The sequence below is a fragment of the Cyprinodon tularosa genome, unplaced genomic scaffold (assembly GCF_016077235.1).
Source record: "Cyprinodon tularosa strain WSP-4 unplaced genomic scaffold, ASM1607723v1 ctg1309, whole genome shotgun sequence".
Lineage (NCBI taxonomy): Eukaryota > Metazoa > Chordata > Actinopteri > Cyprinodontiformes > Cyprinodontidae > Cyprinodon > Cyprinodon tularosa.
Window position 1 is genome coordinate 132,194 of NW_024038125.1, and position 20,594 is coordinate 152,787.

General features: G+C 42.0%; 1 pseudogene; it reads right to left on the bottom strand.

Moving 5' to 3' along the window:
• The window catches only part of LOC119778246, a 99,893-nt pseudogene that overhangs the window by 65,857 nt on the left and 13,442 nt on the right, over positions 1 to 20,594 (bottom strand).

The following is a 20,594-nucleotide window of genomic DNA, read 5'->3' on the forward strand; positions in this document are numbered from 1 at the left end:
AGCCGGCCAGCCCACGCGCAACACGCAGAGCCCCCACCCCGGACGAAGCCCCACCAGGGGGCACACGGACCAGTACCAAGACAGGGAGCCAGACCCGAAGCCCTTCCAAGATCTTCTTCCCACTATCACCACCCCCCACCCCCCCTCCGGAGATCTAATCCCTCCCCTACAATAACAATCAAGCTACTCACCACACAAGCGACAGAAGACATCCAGGCCGAGATCATACCTACTCCCCCTCCCTCCCCTTCCCCCACTTACAGAGTGCAAACCCGTGAGGGGGTAAGCATTTGCCATAGGTGTTAATGTCCATGCCCCCCCAGCCAACAGGCCCCGAGGCACCCCGGCACGCATGCCTGCCCTCCCAGGAGACAAGAAAGCCCGCCGAACAGGAACCCCTCCGGCAGCGCACCTTCGGCATGCGGGGGCCCGAGCGGCCCCAACAGAAACAACACCGGAAGGCCGACATGGACGAACCGACAGCACTGACCAAGCCCCCAGGCGGATTCCCCCACCCAAAAACACAACGAAACCACTCCGCCCCCACCGACCACAGCAAACACAGCTGCAAGGCAAAACAAAGGACAGAGCAGCCCCGCCCGGCGCACGACAGAGAGCCAGAGCAGCAAGGCCGCCCCAGCCGCCAGAAGCCGGCACAAGCAGCAAAAAGAAAGCAGCAGACGCGACCCCACTGCTCCCGCCGTGCCCGGCGCGAAAGCAGCACGACCCACCCCGCCCTGGCCCCGCACCGCCCACGGGACCCCCTGACGCCCGCTACCAGCCCACAACAGACACACATGAACCCCGGCCACAGGCGCGACCACCCACGCACCCCCCCGGACGACGCAACCACGGCAAGCGCCACGGCCAACCACCGAAACCCAGCACCGAAAGACGAGGCACGCCCCGACTTAGAGCAGAGCAGAAGCACCCCGGCCAGCACCATAATGTGGAAGCTCATTGGTAGAATTCTCTTATGACAGAAAGAAGGCCGACGATTCACATCATTCCGTCATCCGGGGGGGGGGGATATTTATTCACAAAACCGAATTCATACAGCTGTCTTAAACACTTCATACATTTAGCGCTACGTCCTCACATCTGTAATTTTCCCCCACCTTCAATCCATTGTGGGTGGCCTTTTATAGGCTCCACAACGCATTGTGTGGACGCACGCGCACGACTGGACGCTCTGAACAACTTCCTTGAAGTTCTTGTCCTGTGACCCGATTGCGTGCGCGTGGGCCTTAAGGACCCTGTTTTTGCCAAGTTTTGTGTGTGACTTCCAGCTTGTAGACTCCCTGTTTACATGTTGCAATCTCTGTGTTGCTAAGTGGGCATAAGGTCAGAAACAGGACTACATAACGCAGTACAACTGCTTCCTTGTTTGGCATGCCAGCCAGCATTAGAGTCTTTATTTATTGCTAAGACTCATACGTGGACTTCAAGATGTACTGATTTGTTGCTAAGTAAGTATAGGGCCATGTTGTAGGATATATTCTGATTCTGATTTCTGATATATGACAATAAATCTGCTACTACATTCCCCCCTGTAGTTCAATGCAGATGAAATACTTTGTGATGTTACATGATGATGTGAATACTACGCGACTAAGTGCACTTACATGTGTGGGAAGTTTAAGTGAAAAAAAACGAAATATTAACGTTACGGACACAGCCTGATATGGATGGAAGTTGGGGGATACAAACCTTTAAATGAAACCATTAACTAACCATTACTAAGTATCGTAATTAATAATAAAAGTCAGTCAGAAGTCAGTCAGTCAGTACTCCTCTAAACAGCCTGCTATGGATGGTTCACAATGTGAAATAATAAAACAATAATACAGGTTATAATGCAAAGCAATGGCACGTTACAATCATCAGGTTTATATTTGCAGAATACAAGAATAATCAATACTTGTGTTGTCTTCTTTCCTGTTGAAAAAATCAAAAATATAGTTCTTTCATTTCAGGGCTCTGTCCTTGGCTTTTAAAGGCATGAACACAGGATCACAGGTTCCCGCCTTTAGTATTTTGCAGGCGGAAGTCGAAGGTTTGCAGTCTTATGCCTGGGGTCACTGGTCTTTACAATCCGTCCCCTCAAAATGAGTAAGACAGAAAAACCACAATTAGTGTTCTTATCAGCAAATATCAACTAATCATAGTTGACATTGCAGTACATAGTGTTTGACTTATCTAATTCAATTGGAGAGGGATCCCATTCCCCCCTGTGATGCTTTCATCACATCTGCTCCTCTCGGTCGTCCATCTGCTGGTCGCTCCTTGGAGTTGCATTCTTTCGACGTGTAGCTAGAGTTTGCTGGTCCTCTTGTCTTTTCATTACTCTTTGATGTACCTCCCTTAATATTTGAGTTCAGTCACTCTGCTCCTTGGTTGTCCTGGTCCCCTGGGCCTCGCATATCGTTCATGTGTCCATGGCTTATGCGGATCCAGAGTGAGGGCAGTCCTTGTCCCAGTGTCCTTAAATCTCACTATCAGATGTGATCCTGAGAGGAAAGAAAAAACTGACCAGTATCTTGAAACGAAATCTAGAGATGTAACCCATCCTGTTCTTCATAAGTCCATTTTCTGTAATTAATGTTCAAATTAAAATAAGAGAACTTTTGATTGTTGCAGTAATGTCCCATTGTCTCTTGGTGTATCTTCTCTCTTATCTGCAATTATTAATATTTCCAAATATCCTCCAATAAACTGTAAAATTTAAATCTCAGAGAATTAACCTTTCTGATAATAATGAAATAAGTCATGTAACACGATTGTAGGACTTCAGATTGGACCTCAGGCCAAAACAACCAGCAAAATAGTCTATCTTTTGTAGGAATCATCTTACCTGTTTAAACAAACATGAAATAAATTACAATCATCTTACCTTCCTAAGATAACAAAAACAGGAGAAAACTTTACTCAAAGAAAGTGGCAGTCCAATCCTACTGTGCAATCGGTGTTACAGCTTCAAATCGCTCCACAATTATTTCAGGAATCTTGTAATTTAAAAACTTGTTAACACAGCTAAGTGTGAGATAAATACAGTCCAGCTTTATCACCTTTTCTATTCCTCTGTAAGGTCCTTCTCATCACAGAGTTCCTGGGTCCTTTTCCTCGAAATGCATCAATCCCCAATTATATGTTAATGACACAAGGAAAGAAAAACATGAGTAAAATAATCATTTGAATTTACAATGAGACCCTTAAACAGGTTCCTCTTACATCGGAATTAGATTATGAAAGAAAAGACAAGAAATAATATAGTCAAACCACTCTCAGCTCTCAGGTGTTCTTCTCAGGCTCCATAGCGTACCGAGGCTCAGCCATTTTGTCACAGGGTGGAGGCATCATCTGGGGGCAATATGGTGATCCTTGCTCTGAAAAATTTTAAACACTGAAAATATTGTCTCTTATTATCTTAGCCTTCTGTTCCAATTTTGTTAACCAGGGTTTTCATGCACAAGAGTAGTAAGAAGTAGTAAAGATTTTAGCAGTATAGTAATAATGAGAATATAAGCCAAAATCCTTTTTCCTCTGGAAGCAAGTTGAGTGCCATCCTACATTATTTGTAAAGACAATCTGCATTCTGGCTTTCTGTGCTTTATAACAACATTTGTAAAGACATTCCAGATCTAGGATTTATTGGACAGTTTATACACTTGGATCACATAATCTCACATTTACATAATATTCCTGAATTCAAATCTTAAGGTGCTTTTCCAGTTGTAAAGCCTGTTTTTATTCAGTGTTTTACTGTTAGAAATGTATTAAGAACATGTGTGACAATCTGCGTTTCGTTTTGGAGACAGAAATTATGATTAACTTTTCAAATTATTTGTGTAAAGTCTGATTTCTAAATTAAACTAATCCTTGATCTTGCAAACCCTGCATAGATACATCTGAGCTATAATTATAATGTTTATTCTGTTAAATATTAGCTTGCTCGGTGCAGATAACCAGGAATGTAACCTTTTTAAGATTGTACGTTTTGTCTTGGATATTCATGAACAAGTTAGTGTGTCCACTTTAACCTTAATCATTCCTGTAGCTCTCTGCCAAGCTAGAAAAAATAAAAGGTTGTCTTCCTGTGGACTTTGAATGAGTGTGTGCAGCAGTGCACAGAAGTTGTTTAATCAGACTGGAATGTGGAGTGACTGTTTCCTCTCTCCATGGAACAACCAAGAGAGAGGCGGACAGAAAAAATGTCTTTCGAAACACAAAGATATTTGAGTAAGTATTAACATACTTTATTTGGCTTTGAGCTAGAACTGTATTTAGTCTGTTTTAGCCTATAATCTGTTTTAAGTCTTTTGTCATCTGCATTTAGGTTTCTGATTTGTCTCTATATGAATCTTTTAGTTAAGTAAACAGTTTTTATTATACGCTTCACGTAGAATCATCTAATATAATCTAAAGCATTACTGACTTCTTAGGTCTATTAATATCATCGGTTCTTCACTTCTTGAACCACATCTCAGTCTTTGGTTCTGTTTCCAGCATTATTTGTTAGTTTCCTCAAAAAGATAACTTCCTCATATATTGAAGTAAATACATGTTGCTCTCACTTTAGGATGTAAGAGTTTTATTTAAAATCCAAGTAACATTTTGTATAAAAACATTTCAAACATTATTCTCTATTTCTGTATCTTATTGAGTAAACAGCTAGTCCTGATGCTGGGGGAGAGAAAGTCTCACTTCAATAAACATCCTGGATTATTATTGTGAAACTAGTCTGAATGTTGATTTCTTAGTTTTACTTAAAGTTTTTCAGAGGTACATCTAGTGCATTATTTAAGGATTAATAGAATCTCTAATTTATGGAAATGTATTGTCATTAAATACTGCATAGGCTTCTGCTGATTTGATTTTTTATTTTATGTTGTAGACAGTCTTAATTTAAGTTTTCCTGATATATTTACTTTTAGCAGCTTCTTTTGCATTCTCTAATATTTATATTCCATATAGTTTACAGGTACACATGTTAATCTTACATTGTACTTTGTGCCCAGATAATCACTAGGAGGTTCATATTGAAGGTTTCTATTTAATAAATTTGAATCATGACCTATTCTAACATAGTCACATAATTTTCACATGTCTCTATCTTCTGATTTAGTTCTTAATACTATAGACTGTTTGTTTTAAATCACTGAATTTGGGAACAGTTCCAGAGTATCAGCAGCCGAGCTCTATGTAATATCCATTAATAGTTTTCCTACCTTACTATGACATTTCGCACAAACCGTGAGTCTTCCTTCAGAAAAGGTTTCAGGTTTAGCAGCGTCTGTGAAGAGAAACTTAAAGCAGAATAATTTGTACGTTGTTAATGCAGAATGTGCAATTAAAACCTGGTCCACATTGTGTCCTGCATTAAGGAGGCTGAGCCTTTGTACTTAAAATAAAACTGGTCTGGAAATGTTTGATCTTTTCCATTCAAACCTTTGATCAATTAATACATAATATTTATCAACCTTAACAGAGAATGTAGTGATAATGAAGAAAACTGATTTCTAATATTTGAAATAACGTCTGTAGATTCACTGTTGGCTGAATCTTTACAAATCATAGCTGGTGGTTTTTCAACTTAACTGTTCCAAAAACAAACTAAAAGTAAAAAAAGGTTTAAACAACATCCCATAGGATTCAGGATGTAACCGTTGTAATGATTTACATAGTGGCAATTAGTAACATATTCTGAACATTTTGAAGCTTATTAATTACTGCTTATAGTTTTCCCAATACTAATTCAGTCTTTGTAAAGTAAACATCAGCAGGTTTACACAGAATGTCAGTGTGAGTTATGTCCCCCAAAGCTGGAAACAAGCTTTTCTAAGATGAACAGAAAAAAAGAAAAGAAAAGAAAAGACAAAATCTTACTCTGTTATTAACTTATCTAAATCTCAGTGTTACTTAATTCTAATTGCATGAACTGATCAGCATGTTTTCTCTAAGTCCTAAACTGTCTCTGCTAAATGTGATATGAGATATTCTTCCTCATGCTGGTTCTAAGTCTCATAATGTGCTCAGCAAACTTCACATCACTCTATATTAAATGCTGACCATATTTTGTTAAGCTTTTGTTTTAGAAAGTATCTGAACCAGAACATAATGCATTATGATGTTACAAAATAGTTTTGCTATAAAGAAAATCATGACATTCAAAGGTTTGGAATGCAAGTTTATATTAAGATAATCACAACTGCTCTAAGGCGTTGATTACAAAGTCTGATTGTATTTAGTTTGCAATAGATGCTTTAGAATTAGAAGTACAGTTACACCTATAGGTTGTTTTGTAAGACAGAATAGATGTTATTTTAGACACCATGTAAATGTAAATGTTTTGCTGATCTCTGCTGTTGTACATAAATAAACCATAATTCACTTACTCTGACCATAAAGCTGTGTTAATTTGAGTATCTGATGTGTTTGGCTTTTTGCAGCTTCTTCACGTCCAGCAACCAGCGACAGAAACATCTCCTATTTTGGCCGAGCTTATTAATTAATTGAAGTTTTATTGATCTCAGCAGTGGCTGCCATCGTTAGGCACCAGAGAGCAATCAGGGTTAAGGGTCTTGCTCAGAGACCCAGAGTGGCAGTCTGTGGAAAAAGGGTTTCGAACTCGCAACCTCAGGATTCCAAGCTCTATGCCCTAACCACAAGGCCAGCACTTCCCTCCAAGCTTTTCATGTCAGCTGCAGCACTTTCTAGTTCTGCCAGTGTTCTTTGCTCGAGCCGCTTCGGCTAGATGACCGTGATTCCTCCAGTCTCCGCCTCATTCGGTCTCGGCTGCACGGCTTCAGTTCACCAGGCTCACCTCGGCATTTAGTTATCAGCTGGTCACAAGTCTGGACGACTCTCATGCAGCTCCGAGACCCCTGGGCTCAGGGCACCGTATCCTAACCTTTCAGCCAAACTCATCCAACTCCTGTGTCTACATACCATTATTCATTACTCTGTAAATAATAATGCATGTTTTTTATCACATTTTATGTTTAAGACAACCACAATACTGTTTTAGGTTTAATTAAATTCTCCATGTAAATAATTTGCCTTGTTAATTGTTTTATGAAAGAACAATTTATAAATCATAATTTTCCCATAGCAAAACCACTTTCCAACTTTTGCTTCAAGGTGTTAATAGGACTTCATTTTATTTATCTCTTACCCCTAATAATTGTTGAGTTGTATTTGTTCTATCAAGTTTCATCAAAAGTTAATTACCTTAAGAAATCCTTAGCATAAATGTAACTTGCTCTTTTTGAAAATTCACCTTTAAGTATTCTTAATAATCAGTCTTTCATTTATTTACTTTGCTACATTTATTCACTTTGCTACAGTCAGACCAACTTAACTCAGGAGTAATCTAATTCTGTCATTTATGTGCAAAGGAAGGATTTGTCTAATCATGTGGGGTTTATCATAATCAAATATAAGCTGCAAAATCAGTCACTTTACATGCCGTACACAATATCATTCTAGTGTAACAATCTGTACATTGTTTTCAGTTAAAAATGCTTCGAAACCCTCGGGCCCTAATTCTATTTTGATCGCCACCTGTGTGCACTCTGGTAACTGTGCTCCTCCAGCCTCTCAGCGAAAACAAGCAGCTGTGTGTGTGTCAGGCATAATGTGTGTGTGTAGAAAATGTGTGTGTGTTGAGTTTCCGTTTGCCTCGGGACAGAACTCAGAACCATTTTGGACCTTACTGTTGGGCAGGAGGTGGGAGGGGAGGTTTACAGCACTTTTAGTACAAATTGATTTTCTAACCTTTAACATGTTAATTTCAAGACATAGTAAGATGTAAATGTATTAATCAATATATTTCTTATAAAATCGACCATAGTTTTTCACTTTTTATAAACATTTGAAAAAGAAGATCAACACTTTGCATAAATTTCAGCTCCTCTCAAGGTTCACCTCCAAAAATCACAGCAACATTGATAGCATTTGCAAACCAACATAAACAAAATATAACTAAAACCAAACACTTTGTAATAGAAATTGTCTAGACCAGATCGTATTTCTTGTACACATTATTTGTATTTTCTTTTTAGAAAGTTTTGTCATTGTTTGTCTTGTAGTATTTTCTGATGACTTTGGTCTCACTCATTACTGAATTACTCAAAACGCATCCAAATAGTAAGAGCGTGCAGAAATTCGACTTTTTCAGCAACAGGTTTCCTGCATACCTTTCTTATCATATGTCCGGACGTGGATGCATAGAGAGAATCCAGTTCTTCATGGGATTTTATGTTTATTGCCATATTAATCTATGTTTTAACATATGTGTAATCTAATTATCTGCTGTTTAATTCTCCTATTGATCTGTTTATATTGAAACATAATAGAACTAATATTTTATACCCCAGACAGACATGTTGACATTGAACAAACAACATAGAACAGACAGACAGACAAAGAACATAAAGACAGACAGATAGACACATGCCGGCTTCTAACATAGTTTTGTTTATAATAATATATAGTCCTATTTAACAGATACAGAACGTCGTGGCATTTTTTAAGCTTCCAGCGTGTGTGTGTGTGTGTGTCAGCGCACACACAGACAGGCTCATAGGAGGAGAGAAGAAAAGGGAGGGGGCTTTTGCTAAGAAAAACTTGTTTTGAAGCTTTTAGATGTTGTCTTAAAAAATTTTGAAACTTCTCTTATATCCACTGTTTACGTAACAAATTGTTCTGTAATAATTAACAACTTTTCGACCAAATATGTTTAAACATTGGGCACAGTTAAGCCTTTTCTGTTAGAACAAACAACTGGACACCTATTTTTCATGCAGGTCAGTTATTAGAAAATGTGACGCAGTTACAATTGAAGTGAAAGCAGACGTCTTTTACAGATATAAAGTGATCACTTTTTTCTTTTGTTTAGTCTTTTATGATTTTAGACTTATTTATGTAATTATTTTTACTTTTTATGTTTTGTTTCCTTATTTAATGACTTTTATTACCTCCTTTTATTTTGACCTCTTATGTCCTATGGGACACTTAGGAGAGGTTATTAAAGATCTCTACATTTTGTAGGGACTAGATCTTACTTTACACTGTTTTCAGTCTGATTAAATTACAGTGATTAAGATCTGATTACAGATTCTGGAAGGAGGTTTGAATTTAAACAGATGTTTTTAGTGTACACTTAGATTTCAAACACACACATTTCACACGGCACCCGTCAGACAGAATCACACAGAGCTCTTTAGACATTGATACCATTAAATGCCATGGCAAATTATTATTTGTGCACATAATTCTTTAACTTCATAGACCCAAGCAGCCAATATAAACTAATTTGCATGCACTTTTAACTCCTTTTAACAACTTTTGGTCTAACATCATCAACACAGAGCCAAACTGCTCTCTGTTGCTTCTTTCTCCGGAGATAAACAACAGCAACATACGAGATCTCAATATAGTCCTTCAGGCTCAGTCGACCTGCAACTCAGAGACATATTCTACGAAACTTAATTCGTCACTAGGGTTAGCTATTTATTAATAGTTGCATCATTCATAATGATACATCAATTATAATTTGTGACTGCTAGTTTCCACCAAATTCTAAAGTTATGGTGCAATCTCGCTTCAGCAGATTACTGTTAATGATTCCATAATCTGAGCCAGGTCTGGACAGCTAAATTTATCTCAAGATGCCAATTTATGCTGCAGCACATCCGGTGACAGAAAGGTGAATCGCTTAAATTAATTCAGTGGCCAGTAAGAGCTTTCTGCCTATACTAATTAATAAATAGGAGGGTAAATTTAACTCACCTCTCCTTTTCCTTAGTTTTTCCTTGTTTTCACCCGGGAGGTCCTGATTCAATTCAATCCGGCCAAAATGCACCAATTGTGGTAGCTCATTGGTAGAATTCTCTTATGACAGAAAGAAGGCCGATGATTCACATCATTCCGTCATCCGGGGAGGGAATATTTATTCACAAAACCGAATTCATACAGCTGTCTTAAACACTTCATACATTCAGCGCTACGTCCTCACATCTGTAATTTTCCCCCACCTTCAATCCATTGTGGGCGGCATTTTATAGGCTCCACAACGCACTGTGTGGATGCACGTGCACGACTGGACGCTCTGAAGAACTTCCTGGAAGTTCTTGTCCTGTGACCCGATTGCGTGCGCATGGGCCTTAAGGACCCTGTTTTTGCCAAGACTTGTACGTGACTTCCAGCTTGTAAACATCCTGTTATTGCCAAGTTTTGTGCATGACTTCCAGCCTGTAGACTCCCTGTTTACATGTTGCAATCTCTGTGTTGCTAAGTGGGCATAAGGTCAGAAACAGGACTACATAACTCAGTACAACTGCTTCCTTGTTTGGCATGCCAGCCAGCATTAGAGACTTTATTTATTGCTAAGACTCATACGTGGACTTCAAGATGTACTGTTTTGTTGCTAAGTAAGTATAGGGCCATGTTGTAGGATATATTCTGATTCTGATTTCTGATATAAGACAATAAAACTGCTACTACAATAAAAGAACCGATGCCCGGCGCCCAGCCCCACCCAGCAGCAGGACAGCTACCAGGCCAGTAGCCCACGTCCGCCACCCCGGAACCCCCCAAAAGCACCGCACGCTACCGCCGCAGGACCCCCCCGAGGCGCCCCAGACTCCGCCCTGATGGGGGCAACAGTCCCCTGGGCCAGACCAACCAGGCACCCCGCTCCGAGCACCCCCTGAGCCCCTAGGACCCAAGGACCCCTGAACTAGCCCCTGCGCCCCATAAGACGCACCCCACAGCCCCCCACTACACTAAGTGATGGAGCCGATCAAGGGAGCCCAGAGAGATCGGTCTGATGGGGATGCAGATGTTGTCTCAAGATTAATATGATCCAACAACAGATCTCTGTACTGATTGATGTTGAGTTTATCCTTACTTTTCCAATTCATGAGGATAGTTTTCTTTGCAATACATAATGCAGTGAATGCCATGCAAACTGATTTTTTTCCCATAGAGCTTCCCTCAAAGTCATCCAGCAAGCAAACTGGAGGAGAAATTGGGATTTTACAACCCAGGCACAGTGATAGATCCTTACATACCTGTACCCAGAATCTCTGAACCGGCGTGCATAACCATAACGCATGAAAATAATTATCAAGTTGATTACCTGTGCACTGTGGACAGATGTTAGATTGCGCAAAACCCATCTTGAATAATCTTTGACCTGTATAGTGCACTCTGTGGAGGATTTTGTATTGTATTAATTGTAAATTGGGGTTTCTAGTCATGTTAAAAGTTCTTAGACATATCTGAGCCCAGATGTTTTCTTCAAAGCTGACTGATAAATCCTCCTCCCATTTAGTAATAGGAAGAGATATTGGATCATCCAGTTTAGTCAGTGTCCTGTATAACTTAGACAGTAGTTTGGGGGGGGGGTTAACTCTAGAAACTCTGATATTTTAGTTGGAATTATTAAACCTCCATCAATATGCTTAAATCTAGCAAATGTGATAAACTCCGTACCTTCAAACAAATGATCCAGATATGTAATACCTTTATTCTTCCAGTACGGAAAGTTTATCACATTATTGTTTTGTAGAATGTCAGGGTTATTCCAGATGGGTGTACGACTGCACGGGATAAGTGATGACTTTGTTATTTTTAGAAATTCCCACCATGCTGTCAGGGAAGAGCTGATGTTAATATTTTTGAAACATGGGTGCCGTTTGATCTTAGAGCTAATAAACGGCAAATCTGAGATTATTATATTACTGCATATATCCTGTTCTGTGTCTATCCAGGGCTCATCTAAGGGATTATGTTTTATCCATTTAGAGATGTATTGTAATCTATTTGCTAAATAGTAGTGTTGGAAGTTAGGTAAATCTAGTCCCCCTCTGTCTTTGGTTTTCTGTAGTGTCTTTAAGCTGATATGAGGGGGTTTGTCCTTCCAAAGAAATTTAGAGATGGAAGAATCTAGAGATTTAAACCATTCGGTTGATGGTTTATTTGGGATCATTGAAAATAGGTAGTTAATTCTGGGTAAGACCATCATTTTAATTGAGGCTACCTGACCCATAAGGGAGATCGGAAGCGATTTCCATCTTTCTAGGTCCTCTTCTATTTTCTTTAAAAGAGGGATGTGGTTGAGTTTTGGTAACTCAGCTAGTTTAGATGACACAGTAATTCCCAAATATTTGATATTTCCTGATTGCAATTGTAGACCTGAGGGATTCTGTAGAGAGCAATTAATTGGTAGTATTACAGATTTAGACCAATTTATAGAGTATTCTGAGACTTTTGAGAACGATTCTAGTAAACTAATCACTTGAGAGAGGTAAGTGTTTGAGTGCTGGAGATAAAGTAATACATCATCTGCATGAAGACTAATTTTATGCTCTATTTTCATGCCTTTTATACCTTAAATAATATTTGTTTGTCTGATTGTAGCAGCCAGAGGCTCAATGAAAATAGCAAAAAGTGAGGGGGAGAGTGGGCATCCCTGCCTGGTGCCCCTCTGGAGACAAAAGCTGGAAGATGTTTGATTATTTGTCCTGACACAGGCTGTTGGGAAGCTGTATAATATTTTTAACCAATTTATAAAGGAATTGCCAAAGCCAAATTTATGTAGAGTAGCAAATGAAAATTTCCAGTTTACTCTATCGAATGCTTTTTCTGCATCTAAAGACAATATATAGGATTTAAGATTTTTTCTGTAGGAATAATCTATTAAATTCAGCAGTCTGCGTGTGTTAGCAGCTGACTGCCTTCCTTTAAGTTAATATTTTAAAAGCTCAGTGTCAGTTCCTCTTATAGTTCCAGTACTCATGCAAATACAGTATTTATTTGCTGTCCCTTGAATGTATTATTTTGCTTGATACAGAGAGAGCATATCAGATAAAAAATAAGAGTGGGGTTTACCTCGGCACAATTCTATATCTTCAAAAAAAAATACAGGATAAATCCACATATAACAGACATATTTAGACTATATTTGGTTAAATAGACACGTATTAACCTACTGTCTGAGTCGCTGGTGAGTTCAAATGAAACCCCTTTCAAAGTGGAAAAAATCCTAATTCCTCATTCATCAGAGCCGCTGATGCTTCAAACATTGATAAACAGCATCTAGAGTGAGTAGTGATTATAAAATAAGGATAAATGTAGCAAAAAATGCAGCTTTTCTCTTTAAATGAAATGCGCCCTGATTTTAACGTCAAGCATAAAAAAGAGCATGCATATTTCTGCATAGGACCAATGACATCAGACCAATGAAACTAAAGACCAGTAGTGTCCCTACCAAAGCTGGAATCAAACCTACGCCCCTTAATCAGCCATATGTCTGCAGTTTAGAGTCAACACATATTTACCATCAGAAATATCAGCACTTAACTAAAACATGGTGACTGACCTCAATGTCTGTAGTTTGCAGAGGGGAGACTGGAGAAAACCACAGAGCTGCTCCACTCCACCATCAAACAGGTCGTTGTCGATCAGGTCCAGTTCTGTCAGATGGGAGGGGTTGGACTTCAGAACTGAGCCCAGAGAAGCCCAGCTGATCTCTAAAAACCTGCAGCTCCTCAATCTGAATAAAGAATAAAAGACATGTTGAAGCAACTGGAGAGGCAGGTTAAAACTAAAATAATAGAAAATTAATGAATAAAATGTAAAAAAAAATCATTAGACTGAAAGCTAAAGTCCCAGATTACTGGCCCTCAGTTCCCACTAGGCCAGAGGCCCTCTGGGAGCGATGAGGGCCCTCAGAGTGACTATCTGGAGTCCGTCTCTCATTTTCCAGTCCACTAACGATCTTCTGTAGCCCTTCAAGTTCCACTCTAGCAGCCAAACAGCAGCTTCCAGTAGTCCATGTTAGTGAACAGCTAGCTTAGCTTCACTCTAACTCTCAAGTTCATCCAGCAACAAAGAAAACAAACACACAGCCCAACAGCTTCTCCTTCAAAATCTACTGTGTCCCGCTAACCTGCAGACTGGATATTAAACTTCTCCTGAAAACAAGTCTGAGCTAACTCACTTTCACACCAACTAACTGCTCCTGCTATGGCAGGCCATTTGACGTTCTTCTTCTTGTGTTTTTTATTGGCGGATGGCAACCAACTTAAGGTGCATTTACCGACACCTACCAGAATGGAGTGTTGTTATCAATGATGTCAGAGGGAAGTTATTAATTCATACCTCAATTTTATGAATAAGCACTTATATTCTTGATTTAAATACGATAAAATAATCCAGTGTTTTTTAAAAATCTAATTAACTAATTTTTAGTAAATTTAGATCCATTTCCTAGAAGGTTTATCATTGAAAATCCAATTTTTTCTCTATTTAGTGTTAACTTTAAATGCTGATGTTCCTGTGAATACTTATTACATTCCATTAATACATGATCCAATGTTTCTATCTGATTACAGTGATTGCAAGTCCCTGTGTCATGTTTCCCTATTCTGAAAAGAGAAATATTAAAGCTACAGTGTGTAATTTTCAGCGACATCTAACATCCAGACTGCAGACCGCAGCAACATGAACATCTCCCCCCCGCCGCTTCTCCCCCCCAACAGTACGGCGAGCGTTACGGGACAAAATGTCTTCCACGACGTCCGCATCACCTACCTTCTCAAGTGATGAGATTTGTTTACATAGATAATTTTAATACTGCCATCTATTGTTCAGTACCGTCTCAGTTCATCTCTCTCAACTTGCCGTAGTTACTTTCGAGCGTAATGGGCGATCTCGCAATCGCTAGTTTGTTGGCTCTGCGCTGCCGTAGCGCAAAGATGTCTGCCTCCATGGCTGCGAGACCCGCTCCTATGTAATTATAAATAACGAATTCTAAGGCAACGCAAATATTAAGGTTAAGAGGCTGAGCTCGTAGATGATGATAAATAACATAGTTATGTATAATATATTACATTTCTGACTGTATATCCCTGTAATTATTACACACTGTAGCTTTAAGTCCAGTATGACCAATTCTAAGTGGAGATATTACCTCTTCTTTCTGCCTTCCTTTTGTACAACTCTTACCCCCACAGTCTTCTGAATTTTATATGGATCTCTACCAGTGTCATGATTATCCCATTGTTCCTGCCAAATCTTACAGATTTTATTTTGAATTATAGATTTACCCTGACTTTTGCTTAAAGGAACACTTAAGTTAATATCTGATTTTAAGGCCTGTTTAGCCAATATATCTACTTCTTCATTTCCTTCAATCCCTACATGAGCAGGAATCCAGACAAATCGAACAAAAATATTCTTATTATGAAGCTGATTTAATAGTTTATATTTATCTAATAACAAATCTAATCTACAAGACTTGACAGATTTGATACTTAATAATGCAGCTTGACTATCTGATGCAATAATATAATTATTTCCTTCTTTAACATTTTCATCAAGCAACCATTCTAAAGCTATCATAATTAATTCACCTGTAAAAAACTGCTAGATAATCTGTTGTTCTCCTTTTAATCATGACTTTATGGTGTGGGTGTCATGTTTGGGTTTTCAGACTCTGAGTAGGAGCAATAACGGAGGCAATGATCAGTTAAGGGTTTTATTGAAGTTTTGTGGTGTACAGAGAGGAGTCCGGCAGGCAGGGCTATCAGGATACTGCTGGAAGAGGTTTGGTGACAGGTGAGAAACAGTTCGGTGCAGGTAGAGGAGTGAGGGATGTGTGAGACTCACAGAGAGGAAGGCTTGGCGTCTGTTTGGGAGGATGGTGTCCAGTGGTCCAGTCTATTGGTGCAGGTCCGATTGGTGAGACCAGATGGTGGTGTCTGAGGGTGGACAGGCAGGTGAGCTCAGGCAGGAGGGCTTCTTTGGTTCTGAGGCCAGAAGCCTCACTGGTTCCTAGAGGCTGACTGAAAACGCCTCTAACGGGGGTCCAAAGCGCAGAGGTCTCTGGAGTGGTTTCTAGGCTTGGGATCCTGGATTCTACAAGAAGGGAGCAGAGAGGACAGGGTTAGATTCAGGCAAAGCTTAGATGCTAGGCTTGGTTCTGGATCAGTTGTACCAACGCTGGAGCATTAACGAACTGACGCCCTCCTCCTGGTTCCAGCTCCTTAAAAAGGGTGGGAATCAGCCTGATGAGGAGCACCTGCCCATCCAGCCCTGCAGAGAGAGAGAGAAAAAAGGACAAACCCAGCCTGCACCAAGGACTGGGAGTATGACAGCACCCCCCCTTTAACGGACGCCCCCTGGCGGCCGTCCGGATGAAGAAGACTCGAACTCTGTAATAAGAGAAGGGTCAAGAACAAAAGAGCAGGGAACCCAGGAGCGTTCCTCAGGGCCATAACCCGCCCAATCCACCAGGAACTGGTGGCCTCGACCACGGCGTCTAGAGGCAACAATCTTGCGGACTGTGAAGGCGGGGTGACCATCCACAACCCGGGCGGGTGGAGGGGGCTCGGCAGGAGGGCAGTCGGCTGGAGGAAACAGGCTTAATCTGGGAAACATGGAAGGTGGGGTGTACACGAAGATGTGGAGGGAGTTTGAGACGGACTGCTGATGGGCTGATGACCTGGTCAATCTTAAATGGACCGAGAAACCGGGGAGCCATCTTTCTGGAAACTGCCTTCAGTGGGAAGTCCTTAGAGGAGAGCCAAACCTCCTGTCCCGGCAAGTAAGCGGGTGCAGGAAGGCGTTTGCGATCTGCAAACGCCTTGACACGGATGGAGGCACGTTCCAGGGCGGCTCGGGTCTGGTCCCAGATTCTACGGCAACGGGAGAGGTGTGATCTGACGGAAGGGAGGACAGAGTCAGGGAAGGATGTGGGGAGGAGAGATGGCTGGTAACCCAGAGAAGCTTCAAATGGGGAAAAACCAGTGGCCGCGGATACGTGGGTATTATGGGCGTATTCAACCCAAGCGAGATGCTGACTCCAGGTGTTGGGGTTCTGGGAACAGAGACAGCGGAGGGTGTTCTCGATTTTTCCTGGTTGAGCCGCTCGCATTGCCCATTGGACTGTGGGTGAAATCCAGAAGAGAGCGAGACCTTAGCTCCCAGACTCTGACAAAAGTCACGCCATACTCTGGAGATGAACTGTGGACCGCGGTCAGAAACTATCTCAGTGGGGAGCCCATGAAGTCTGAAGACGTGGCTGATTAGAAGCCGGGCTGTCTGATGTGCAGACGGGAGTCCGGACAGCGCCACCAGGTGGCAGGCCTTGGAGAACCGGTCAATGATGGAGAGGATAACTGTTTTGTGGTTGGAAGGAGGAAGACCAGTGATAAAATCTAAGGCAATGTGAGACCAGGGGCGGCTGGGTCTGGGTAAGGGTTGGAGAAGACCAGTAGGTGGTTTGCTGGAGCCTTTATTTCTGGCACAGACAGGACAGGCAGAAACAAATTCAGAAACATCTTTATTGAGTGATGGCCACCAGTAATACCGCCGGATAAGGGTGATTTTACGACTAGAGCCAGGATGACCAGAGAACTTTGAAGAATGACCCCAGCGGATAACTTGGGAGCGGACTGTGGAGGGCACATAGCGTCTTCGTGGGGGGCCGCCTCCGGGGTCTGGTTCGCCCACCAGTGCTTGCTGCAACTGTCTCTCTAGCTCCCAGGAGATAGCTCCCACAACACAGGACTCAGGGATAATGGTTTCTGGATCTCCAGGGTCTTCAGAGGAGGAGAATAGCCGGGACAGGGCATCAGGCTTACTGTTCTTAGAGCCAGGGCGATAAGTGATGGTGAAGTTGAAACGAGAGAAAAACAGAGACCAACGACTCTGGCGGGAGTTCAGACGTTTGGCGGACTGGATGTAGGAGAGGTTCTTGTGGTCGGTCCAAATGATGATGGGTAACTCTGTCCCCTCCAGCCAGTGGCGCCATTCCTCCAAGGCCAGCTTGATGGCCAGAAGCTCTCGGTCTCCTACGTCGTAGTTTCGTTCTGCAGAAGAGATGCGTCTAGAGAAGAAGGCGCAGGGATGGAGTTTCCTGTCGGAGGCTGACATCTGGGACAGAACCGCTCCAACTCCTGTGTCTGAGGCGTCAACCTCCAGAGTGAACTGGGCCAGTGGGTCAGGGTAGGTGAGGATGGGGGCCTGAGAGAACCTCTCCTTAAGGCAGTGGTTCCCAAAGATTTTCTTCTGGGCCCCCCTTTGGATTTCAATAAAATTTCCACGCCCCCCCATCACCCCCCCAACCAACCCCATCACCCGACCCCCCACCAAAAAAAAAAAAAAAAAAGAAGAAACTGGGCACACACAGCGTTGAACCAGATATAATAAATCTATACACATATTTTGTTTTTAAACTCCACTGAAGTTTATTTCACACTTCAGTTTGCAACAAAACAAACTACACCATCTTTACAGTGGAACACTTTTGTGTAACTGTATTTTTTTCATAGTTCTATAATGTAGATTAGAAGAGGATTCTTTGTTGTCTGTGTTATTTTAAACATATTTCTTTTTTTTTATTTGTAACAATATTTAACTTTGCTATAATCTATACATTAAAAAAGCCTCTGTGCAAAATGGAGTGAAAACATTGAACAGCTCCCTGAGTTTTTTCTTTGTACTTTAATCCTCCCATCCTTTCAGTGGCTGTAGTGAGCCTGTTTTTTGCTGTAGATCTTCTCAAATCTGGGTTGCAGTGTCACAACTGTGCATTATGCTCAGTCAAGCAAGCGCTGTTTTTTTTTTGTTTTTTTTCTTCATTCATCCATACCGCTTCCCGCGCTCCCCCTGCAATGGCATTGCGCCCCCCCTAGGGGGCGCGCCCCACACTTTGGGAACCACTGCCTTAAGGAGTCTGAAGGCCTGATCTGCTTCTGATGACCACAGGAACGTCCTTTTGGTTGAAGTGAGAGCTGTAAGAGGGGAAGCAATGACACTGTAGTTCTTGATGAACACTCTATAGAAGTTTGCAAACCCGAGGAAGCGCTGAAGTTGCTTTCGGGACGTGGGAGTGGGCCAATCAGTAACTGCTTTGACCTTTCTTGGATCCGTCTTCACCTGTCCACCCTCAAAGATGAAACCGAGGAAGCTGATGGATTCCTGGTGGAACTCAAATTTTTCTGCTTTTACGAAGAGTCGATTTTCCAGGAGGCGCTGTAGGATCAAACGGACATGCTGCTTATGTTGTTGGGGATCCTTTGAAAAAATAAGTATATCATCAATGTACACAAAGACAAATTGATTAATGAAGTCTCTGAGAGTGTCGTTTATGAGAGCCTGGAAAACAGCAGGGGCGTTGGTCAAACCAAATGGCATGACCAAATACTCAAAGTGGCCGATGGGGGTCTTGAACGCCGTCTTCCACTCATCCCCCTCTCGAATCCGGACCAAGTGATAAGCATTGCGAAGGTCCAGTTTAGTGAACACCGTGGCTCCCCGAACCGTATCGAAGGCTGATGCCAGGAGGGGAAGAGAGTATTTGTTTTTAATAGTAATCTGATTTAACCCCCGGTAATCGATGCAGGGGCGTAAGGTCTTATCCTTCTTCTCAACAAAGAAAAACCCTGCTCCGAGGGGTGAGGATGACGGGCGAATAATGCCTGCATTTAAAGAGTCATTAATGTATTTCTCCATGGCCCCCTGTTCAGACTGGGATAATTTGTAAAGACGGGCCGATGGCAGCGGAGCCCCTGGTAGAAGATCTATGGAACAGTCATAAGGCCGGTGGGGAGGAAGACAGAGAGCCAGATCCTTACTAAATACCCGATTTAGGTCATGGTACTCAGAGGGTACCAGGGACAGATCAGGGGGGACCTCAGGACAGAACGGGGTGGCCGAAGAACGAGGAAGAGCTGACTGAAGACATGAAGCCAGGCAACTGGAGCTCCAGGTTTCTATTCTGGATTCTCTCCAATTAATATGGGGATTGTGAGCTAACAACCAAGGGTAACCAAGGACTACAGGTGAGTGTTTGGTGGGAAAAACAAAAAAGGAAATGGTTTCATGGTGATTACCGGAAGTTATAAACTGAAAAGGAAGTGTCTGTTGGGTAATAGTAGCTAAAGGACTGCCATCTAAACCTGCAACAGAAATGGGAGACGGTAACGTGCGAACTGGGATCTGAAAACGATTAACCAAAGTGGGATCTATTAAATTCTGCTCAGAGCCCGAGTCCACTAAGGCAGAAACAGGGTGGCGAGAGTCCTGAAGGTTAATAACGGCCTTTAACTGAAACCTAGGACTGGGGTCTTCAATACACGCGCCCGCCAGTATCCCCAGAGTTACTGGCGGACCTGGTCTTTTGGGCGGAGGGGACACGACAGACGGAAATGACCGGTACTGCCGCAGTAAAGGCAAAGTTGGCCCCTTATGCGCTTATCCCGCTCCTCAGCTGACAGGTGGGCTCTACCTATCTGCATGGGCTCCTCGGTGGGCTGGCTAAGGATGGGCCGGGCTTGGGAAGGCACGGGAGGAGCTGAGGGGGAAGAACGTTGTACCGGAGGCTGATCGTGATCCAGAAAATCGGCATAGCTGTACTCGAGGATTGTTTCCTCATCAATAAAAGACTCAGCCCATTTTAAGGCTCTGTCTCGGAAAAGACCTATTAAATAGGAGATCTTGTGGGCGTCGTCAGGAAAAGACCGAGGAGAACGACTGAAAACTAGAGAGCATTGTAAAAGGAATCTCCTGGACTTACTCAG